The sequence below is a fragment of the Pseudophryne corroboree genome, chromosome 2 (assembly GCF_028390025.1).
Source record: "Pseudophryne corroboree isolate aPseCor3 chromosome 2, aPseCor3.hap2, whole genome shotgun sequence".
Lineage (NCBI taxonomy): Eukaryota > Metazoa > Chordata > Amphibia > Anura > Myobatrachidae > Pseudophryne > Pseudophryne corroboree.
Genome location: NC_086445.1, coordinates 758,571,210 through 758,580,254, shown reverse-complemented (window position 1 = coordinate 758,580,254; position 9,045 = coordinate 758,571,210). Strand labels below are relative to the sequence as shown.

General features: G+C 48.1%; 1 pseudogene; it reads right to left on the bottom strand.

The window, feature by feature from the left end:
- Positions 1-3,909: 3,909 nt before the first annotated feature.
- LOC135015204 (WD repeat-containing protein 82-like) lies at positions 3,910-4,760 on the bottom strand (annotated as a pseudogene).
- Positions 4,761-9,045: the final 4,285 nt, after the last annotated feature.

The following is a 9,045-nucleotide window of genomic DNA, read 5'->3' as shown; positions in this document are numbered from 1 at the left end:
CGCTAGCGCGATCGCAAGAAGATTGACAGCGGGGAGGCGTTCCGGGTCGTCTACTCACCATTTTCTGGGCGTGGAGATCTGAAAGCAGGTGTGTCCAGGCGTTTGGAGGGCGGATGTCTGACGTCAATCCCGGGACCTTCATCGCTGGATCCGTCGCACAGGGTAAGTAGGTTTGACCCTGGTCTTGTTTTGCAGGAATCTTTTTAGCATAGCAGGGCTGCACAAGCGATCGCAGCCCTGCTATGCTAAAATACACTCCCCCATAGGCGGCGTCAAGTTGATCGCACGAGCAGCAAAAAGTTGCTACGTGCGATTAACTCGGAATGACCACCATAGTGCATTCTTGGCTATTACAATTTTGACTATACTAGAGACTAGATTGTACACTTTCTAGTCAAAATTGACCTACCTGCACAGTCTTTTTTTCTCTTGCGATACCGACTCCGCGGGAGCGTGCATCAGCATCACAAGCTGTATACACACAGGGCCTAATTCAGAGTTGATCGCAGCAGCAAATTTGTTAGCAGATGGGCAAAACCATGTGCACTGCAGGGGGGGCAGATATAACGTGCAAAGAGAGTTAGATTTGGGTGTGGTGTGTTCAAACTGAAATCTAAATTGCAGTGTAAAAATAAAGCAGCCAGTATTTACCTTGCACAGAAACAAAATAACCCACCCAAATCTGACTCTCTCTGCACATGTCATATCTGCTTCCCATGCAGTGCACATGGTTTTGCTCAACTGCTAACAAATTTGCTGCTGCGATCAACTCTGAATTACCCCCACAGTGCGATATGTACTATGGGGGTCATTGTGACCTAGTCGCATGCTGCCGTTCATTGCAGCGCAGCGATCAGGTCAGAAGTGCGCATGTGCCAGTGCCGCAGTGCGTCGGCGCATGCCAAACAGCCAACGGCTGTTGTAGCCCAGCAATCGCCTCTGCTTGATTGACAGGCAGAGGCGGTTGCTGGGCGGGAGGGGGTGGCACAGTGGCGTTTGGCCTCCATTTTGTGGGCGTAGTCCGGCCAACGCAGGCCTGGCCGGACTGTGCGGGGGGCAGGCCGCAGCAGCTGCGTGACATCATATGCAGCCGCTGCGGCCATCACAACGACGAGTAACTCCCAGCCAGCATGCAGCAGCTGCACTGACCACTGTGCAATGCTTTTGTACTTGTGCGGTGGGGCCGGGCCTGACATGCGGGGCGGACTAGCCCTGTGCTGGGCTTTCCCCTGTTTGTCAGTGTGGATGATCATAGCTGTGCTAATGAATGACCCCCTATGTTTTCTACCAATATGAACTATATACCGCTGTGTGTATGTGGCTTTAAACATAAATACCATCCAACTCAGCATGAGCCACCTGGTCAAACCACGCTGCAATGCAATTAGAATTTTTTTTGGCATGCAGACAAAATATTGCCCGCTTTTGCATAAAAAGTAACATGCAAATATTGTGCAAAATTATTTTTAGATTGTGATCTAAACTTAGAATGCTTTAACTCTAAACTTGTCCATAAATGTTAAATAACCAAAACATGGTTCTGCCAAGGTGTAAAAATTTAAATTGATAAAACCCTCTATGGACTGTATGTGCAGTTTTATCCACTAAGGATCTGTGTTCATGGATGAAAACGGCTAATATTTCTATACAGCACATACGCAGATATGAATTTATGCATCTTTGTGTATATGTGGCCCATTCTAAGTTGTGTAGAACTTGGCCCAACCTATCTCTATGTGAAATTGGGTATTTGGGGTGGCAAAAATGCAAGCACATGGAACCACCCTGATTTGTGGGGGTGCCATGGGTGTCTGTCTAATGCTCTGTGTGATTTTGAGTTACGCAGGGGGAGGGAAGGGAAGCCAGTTTCTGACAGAATTCTTGTACCTAGTATGAGGCTGGTGCAAGTACAGACAATAATGTGGGCTGCTGAGGGACTGGTGTAGCATCAATTGGCGAGACATGCACAAACACCCCCATTAGCCCTACAGATTCTCACATTAGTATAAGGTAGCAAGTTAGGCTTCTGTAGCTGCACGCAACAACTGTAAAACCACTTTACTAGGGAGGCCAATTGGGATTGAAAAATGATCAATCCTGGGATTCCCGGGATTTGTTTGTTAATATTAAATTCTTCAATGTACCCCCCATGCCCAGCCCACACAACTCACCATCCTCTGGATGGGTGGTGTGGGGAGGTGAGGTCCTGGTGGCATGCACAGCTGGCATCAGGCTGCGCAGTGTGACCTCTGACATCACATAACAATGCGCAATGCGCACAGCCAGGGGCAGGAGGAGCCAGGCAGCATCTGAACCTGCTGAACATGCTCAACCTTGCCTGGCATTGGGGAAAAAAAAAAGGTGCAGGCTAATCCTGAAATTCCGGGATTAAATCCTGGCAAATTTTTGGTCGAAATCCTGGGATCGGCCACCCTACTCATTGCACATGATTCTAAATTAGCCCCTAAAAGGTTAGTTGTACTGACCTGTTCTCTGACAAAATAACCCACAATTTTAGAGAACACACATATTGGGAACATGTAATCGCTCCAAATCTTTTTCTTTTCTTTTTTTTTGTTAAAACGTGATCTTTCACTGAGCTTAAAGCAAGTTTCAAGTCACCGTATGGAGTACTATGAGACTGAAGGCAACATCACCAGAAATCCTCACACTGGATACAAGTCACCGTCCGGCTTATTGCAATGTCAAACATAGAAGGCATCACAGGCAGGGGCGTCAGAACGTTTTTTGGTTGAGGGGGCCCAAGAAAAAAATCTCAGTTTGGCGCCCCTAGCTTCTGGCCACCTTAGACAGGTCTCTTGCACCTGTATGGAACTCTATGGAGCAGCTAGGAGTGGCCCCTTGTACACATTACACCTGGTAGAGCCCCTTATACACATTATGCCAGGTAGAGTCCATTACACACATTATGCTAAGTGGAGCTTATTATACACATTATGCCTGATAGAGCCGCTTCTACACATTACACCTGGTAGAGCCCCTATACACATTATGCCATGTAGAGCCCAGTATACATATTACACCAGATATAGGGGGTAATTCCAAGTTGATCGCAGCAGGATTTTTGGTAGCAACTGGGCAAAACCATGTGCACTGCAGGGGAGGCAGATATAACATGTGCAGAGAGAGTTAGATTTGGGTGTGGTGTGTTCAATCTGCAATCTAATTTGCAGTGTAAAAATAAAGCAGCCAGTATTTACCCTGCACAGAAATAAAATAACCCACCCAAATCTAACTCTTTCTGCACATGTTATATCTGCCTCCCCTGCAGTGCACATGGTTTTGTCCAGTTGCTATCAAAAATCCTGCTGTGATCAACTTGGAATTACCCCCATAGCCCATTATACACATCATGCCTGGTAGAGACCATTATACACATTACGCCTGGTAGAGCCCATTATGCATGTTACACATTATGCCTGGTAGAGCCCCTTATACACATTATGCCAGGTAGAGCCCATTACACACATTATGCTAAGTGGAGGTCATTATACACATTATGCGTGATAGAGCCGCTTATACACATTACACCTGGTAGAGCCCCTATACACATTATGCCATGTAGAGCCCATTATACATATTACGCCAGATATAGCCCATTATACACATTATGGCTGGTAGAGACCATTATGCACATTACGCCTGGTAGAGCCCATTACGCATGTTACACATTACGCCTGGTAGAGCCCATTACACATGTTACACATTACATCTGGTAAAGCCCATTACACATGCTACACCCGGTAGAGCCCATTATACACATTACGCCTGGTAGACCCCATTACATGTTACATATTACGGCAGATAGAGCCCATATATACATTACGCCATGTAGAGCCCATTATACACATTTGCTAGTTAAGTGCCTCCTCCTCATTGCTCATCTCCCTACTGCTTTCCCAATGCAATGCAAAGGTCATGAACTTGGGATTGAACTGTAAGCAGGTGCATGCTGCTCTCTCCATTCCATACATGGATCTTGCCATCTTCCGACCCAATCATAATGAACTGAGAATCCGGGGTGAAAGAAGCTTCTAGTGTGACCATTTTACTGTTGTTATAACCCCCAAAGGTGTGTAGCACGGCCCCTTTAAATGCATCAACCAGCCTCAGGAAGTCGCCATTGGTAGAATGAAGAATTAATTTTCCATTGTTGCTAAATTTGAGTGACGTCCATTTACAGGTGCGGTCATTATTCATCTTAAAGGTGGCAAACGGACCCTTATCAAAAGAGCGAAGATCATACAGATTCACTATCTCGGAATTAACTCCTGCAGCAAAAATAAGACCCTTTGGATCAAATGAGCACACTAGCTTCCCCTGTAAGTGCATCAGACCCTGACAGTTGAGAGACCGGAGGTCCCACAGGCGGATAGTTTTATCCAAGGACTCAGAAATAAATGCATCATCCACCGGAGACATAGATAACGCAACGGCCCTTTAATTGTGGCCTGGGAAATAACGGCTATATTTATTATCATAAAGAGAGAGGTACCGGATGGTATCATCAATTTTGTTTGAGCTATAAACCTTGGTATTTGCTGCATGTGTGTATAGGATGAGATCCACACAGTAGATCGTAGATGGCAGTTGTACAGCATGATGGAGTCGTTGTCGTCGCAGCTGGAAATGACTGTCTCCCTGCCAGGACTGAAGTCAAAGCAGTTGATCTTATCGGAGTTCTCGCGGAAAACCTTTGCCACCCGGAAGCTGTGAAGCATGGTGTCGGTCAGCTTCATGGCTGCCCCAGGGGGAAGGGTGATGCGCTCCGACGCAGTAGGGCCACAGAATATGGGGTGCAGGCACGGGCGGATTGTGATCGAAAACCTGTCCGGGAAATTTATGAAAGCAGCCCTAATAGGGGAGGGGTCTGTTGGGGGGTGGAGTCTGTCAAGTGGGTGGGATTACTGCTCAGAAGGCCTGAGTACAGGCATGTATGTAAAGTGCGCGCAGCAGATGCACTGCAAAATTTTAGGGGCGTGGCTTCATGGGGAAGGGCGTGGCCACATAGTAGTGCCAATTCACATTACACCACACAGTAGTGCTGCTTATACACATTGCACCAGGTAGAACCTCCTATACACACTGCGCCAGGTAGAGTATATTATACATATTGCGCCAGGCAGAGCACGTTATACACTTTGCGCCAGGCAGAGCACGTTATACACATTACACCAGGTAAAGCACATTATACACATTGCACCAGGCAGAGCACATTATTACACATTGCACCAGGTAAAGCACATTATACACATTGTAACAGGTAATGCACATTATACATATTGCACCAGGCAGAGCACATTATACACATTGCACCAGGCAGAGCACATTATACACATTGCACCAGGTAGAGCATATTATACACATTGCACCAGGTAAAGCACATTATACATATTGCACCAGTTAGTTGCTATATATATTGCACCAGTTAGTTGTACAGTACTTACTGACTGTCACACAACTGGTGTGTGACGCAGTCAGAATTGGCTGGTTGCTAGCTCCTGCTTTGCATGCTAGCTGCAATAGCCACAAGTCCATTGCTTGCTGTGACGGCCCGGCTGGAGGGGAGGTGGAACACGTGATGCGGCTGGAAGGGAAGCGCAGCGGTCAGTAGTGACTGACGGCTCAGAATACTATGCATTATGGGGAGGAGGGGTTGCTGCGCATGCGCAGAAGCTCAGACGGCGGCAATTTTCAAAGTGCTTCACTGAGCTTCTGTGCATGCGCAGAAGCTTTCAGTAAACACTGCCGCGATCGCGGCTGGCAGCCTGCATGGGGGTGGCGGGCAGCCAATGAGGGGGTGACCAGACCGACCAAACAGAATCCGGTCCGGCGTCCCAGCATGCCAAACCACCGCTGGGAGTAACTTTCCGGATACTGCAGCTCTCCCTGGCACCCAGCCCACACTGTAGAGTCAAGGTGCATACACATGGTGAGATTCGGGCTAACCCCTATTCTCACTGCGCGATAGGGACTAGGTCGGTATTGCAAGCACATAATGACTGTAAAACAAAAAAATATACCGGCAGCGCTACTGATGAAGTGATTGGATAGAAACAATATTATATAATATAACAATTTATTTTAATAAAAACCAATAAAACTACTAAAATTAGCAATTGCTCTCCTCACAATTATATAAGATAGATTACACACACCACATTCGGTTAATAATTCTGTATATATTGGGATCGCTTGGTGTCTGTTCCTTTAAATGCCCCAGATAAGTCCACTAATTCCATAGAGGTTTCGTTAAATTAGCACAGTTCGGTTGTTTGAATATTTACCGGTCACCACTTTAGAGGTGGAAAGGCTTCCATACATGAGAGTCCATGTTAGATTGAGAATGTCCTCATTTATGTTGGTGAGTGCTGGAGATATCCTCTTGTTGCTGCACAGCAAGTTGGTAGTGGATCCGGGACTGGTTCAGACACACACTGGTGATCGCCGAAGCTGAGGTGGTGTGAAACAGGGGGGTTCTGACGCGTTTCGCTGCTCCCCAATAAGTTTAGCAGCTTTATCAAAAGATACTATGCAATGAATGGGTGGGGTTTATATACCCTTTCTAATGAGGAGAATTACTAGCACATGTACAATTAATCAATCCAATCACTTCATATAAGATTCAAAACACAAGTGTGATACATAGGAGGCAGACCTATTAGATAGACTTGGTGTATACATAATTCTAAGTTCTATAATTATAGTCCAATGTATATATAAATCCTGATTTGTTTTACTTCAACTAAATATAGACCATAATGACTGTGCTTGTGATACTGACTATGTGCGATTTTGGCAAAGTGTCAATTTTGACTATCTTTTCTACGAGATAGTCAAAATTGACTTGCCTGTACAGTCTATCTAGGCTTGCGATGCCGACCGCATGGGGCCGTGCATCGGCATCGCATCAGGATCGCAAGGTGACTTTCACCTTGCGATCTGCACTAACTTTTCTTACGATTTTGACTACATAGTCAAAATCATAAGAAAAAAATGTCACCGTGTGTGCACACCTTAAGACATAGATGAGCAAGGAGTCACCGGCACTAACCTGTATGCATGCTTCTGTCTGAGGACAAAGTCACACTTCCATTTCCTGCAGGCTGTTGGTTACTTGTGCCCAATGGCTGTATGGCTCCAGGATGACCCTGTGCAATTACATGGCTTGGACGGCTCTGGACGCCTGGCCACTGAGTCAGTGCCCTGGCTGCCCCTGGTCATTTATGTTGACGGCAGCACTCTTCATTGCCGTGGCTCGAGCTTGCGTGGCTCCAGCAGCACGCTTCATTGCCACGGCTTCCTGCTTGCATGAGCTTCTGCGCATGGCAGAAGCTCTGATCACGGCAGCAGCAGCCGCGCATATATGAACTGGCCAAAGCGTGGGGGGTGCACGGCCGCTGGAGTTAGCAGGGGGGGCAACCAGTGGACTGTTCCGGCATTCCGGCGCCCCAATCCACCCCTGGGTGCAGGCATACAGGGGATAAGGGGGTGCACCTGAAGTAATGGAGGGGGGGCTGATGATGGGGGGTTATTGGGGCACGGGAGGAGGTGATGGGGCACAGTGGGGGCAGGATATGGGGGCACAGGGAGAGAGGGGAGGTGTTGGGGCACATGGAGTTGGGGGAGCTGTTGGGGCACAGGAAGAGGGGAAGTGTTGGGGCACAGAGAAAGGTGGAGGTATTGGGGCACACAGAGAGAGGGGATGTTGGGGTACAGATATGGGGGCACAGGGAATGGCCTGAGTAGTAATAAGAATCCTCACACTGGCCCTCCCCTGACTGTCAGGCACTGTGTGGTGACTGGTACGCACCCCTGGGGCCGGTGGTTGGGGGTGACTGAGCTCAGGTTCCCGGAGGCCAGCACACAGGGACAGCAGTAACCAGCGGCTCAGAGTTGGCACCTCCCGCCAGCGCTCAGACACCGTAGGAAACAAGGTGAGGGGGGGCGGAGCACATGGGGTAGGCAGCTTCAGCGCTGCTCGCTGTGTAAATTTATAGTAGCAGTGCTGGACTCACCGCTGCTAATATAGCGTGGGCAGCGCTGAAGCTGGCGGCTGAGGCTGCACAGGTGTGTGGGTCCGGGTGGACTGGATGACGCCTCTCTCGTGTTTTGGGGGGAGCGAGCTGCCCCCTTGACCCCCCATTCCGACGTCCCTGATCACAGGTAATAGCCTGCAACTTGTAAGCCAGACAGAAAATCACCAGAACATAAGAGGTGTCTCTGGCAGGCAAAATTGCTCACATTGCACACATTTTATACTACCTGTCCAGGCAGGATGTAACAAAGAGCTACATTAGATATAGGTAGAACTTTGCCACTACCTAATACTCAATTAAAGGGTCCCAAAATAATAAAAAAATATTTCTTACTTGGTCTACAACAATGTTTAGGCTGATGGTGTATGTGAAACATTCACATGAATGCCAGGACTCAAGGTATCCCAGCAATACATTGCCCATAGCAGTTCACTGCCTCTGACCACCTTGCCTTCTTTCCATAAGACATCCTGGTACCATCTCCCCCAGGTAAGCGACGCATATGCACACCACTGTCCATATGATGTAACAGAAAATGTGATTTATCAGACCAGGCCACCTTCTTTCATTGCCTAATGGTCCAGTTCTGATGCTCATGTGCCCATTGTAGGCTTTTTCAGCGGTGGAGCGGGGTCAGCAGCATAGGCACACTGATCGGGCTGCGGCTACTTAGCAAGCTGCAATGCACTGTGTGTTACACACGGGTTGGGATCCCAGCAGTCAGCATACTGATGCCGGGATCACGGCCGCTAGAATGCCAGCAGGGGGGCGAGCGCAACTAAGCCCCTTGCGGCTTGCCACAGGTTCTATTCTCGCTCTATGGGTGTCGTAGATACCCAGGAGTGGGAATAGGCTCTGTTAGCCGGGATTCCAGCTGGTGGCATTGTCCGTGGTCGGGAATCCAGCGTCGGTATCCTGACTACCTGACTGCTGGCAACATAACTACATCCCATTTCAGACACCTTTCATCATAGCCAGCAATATT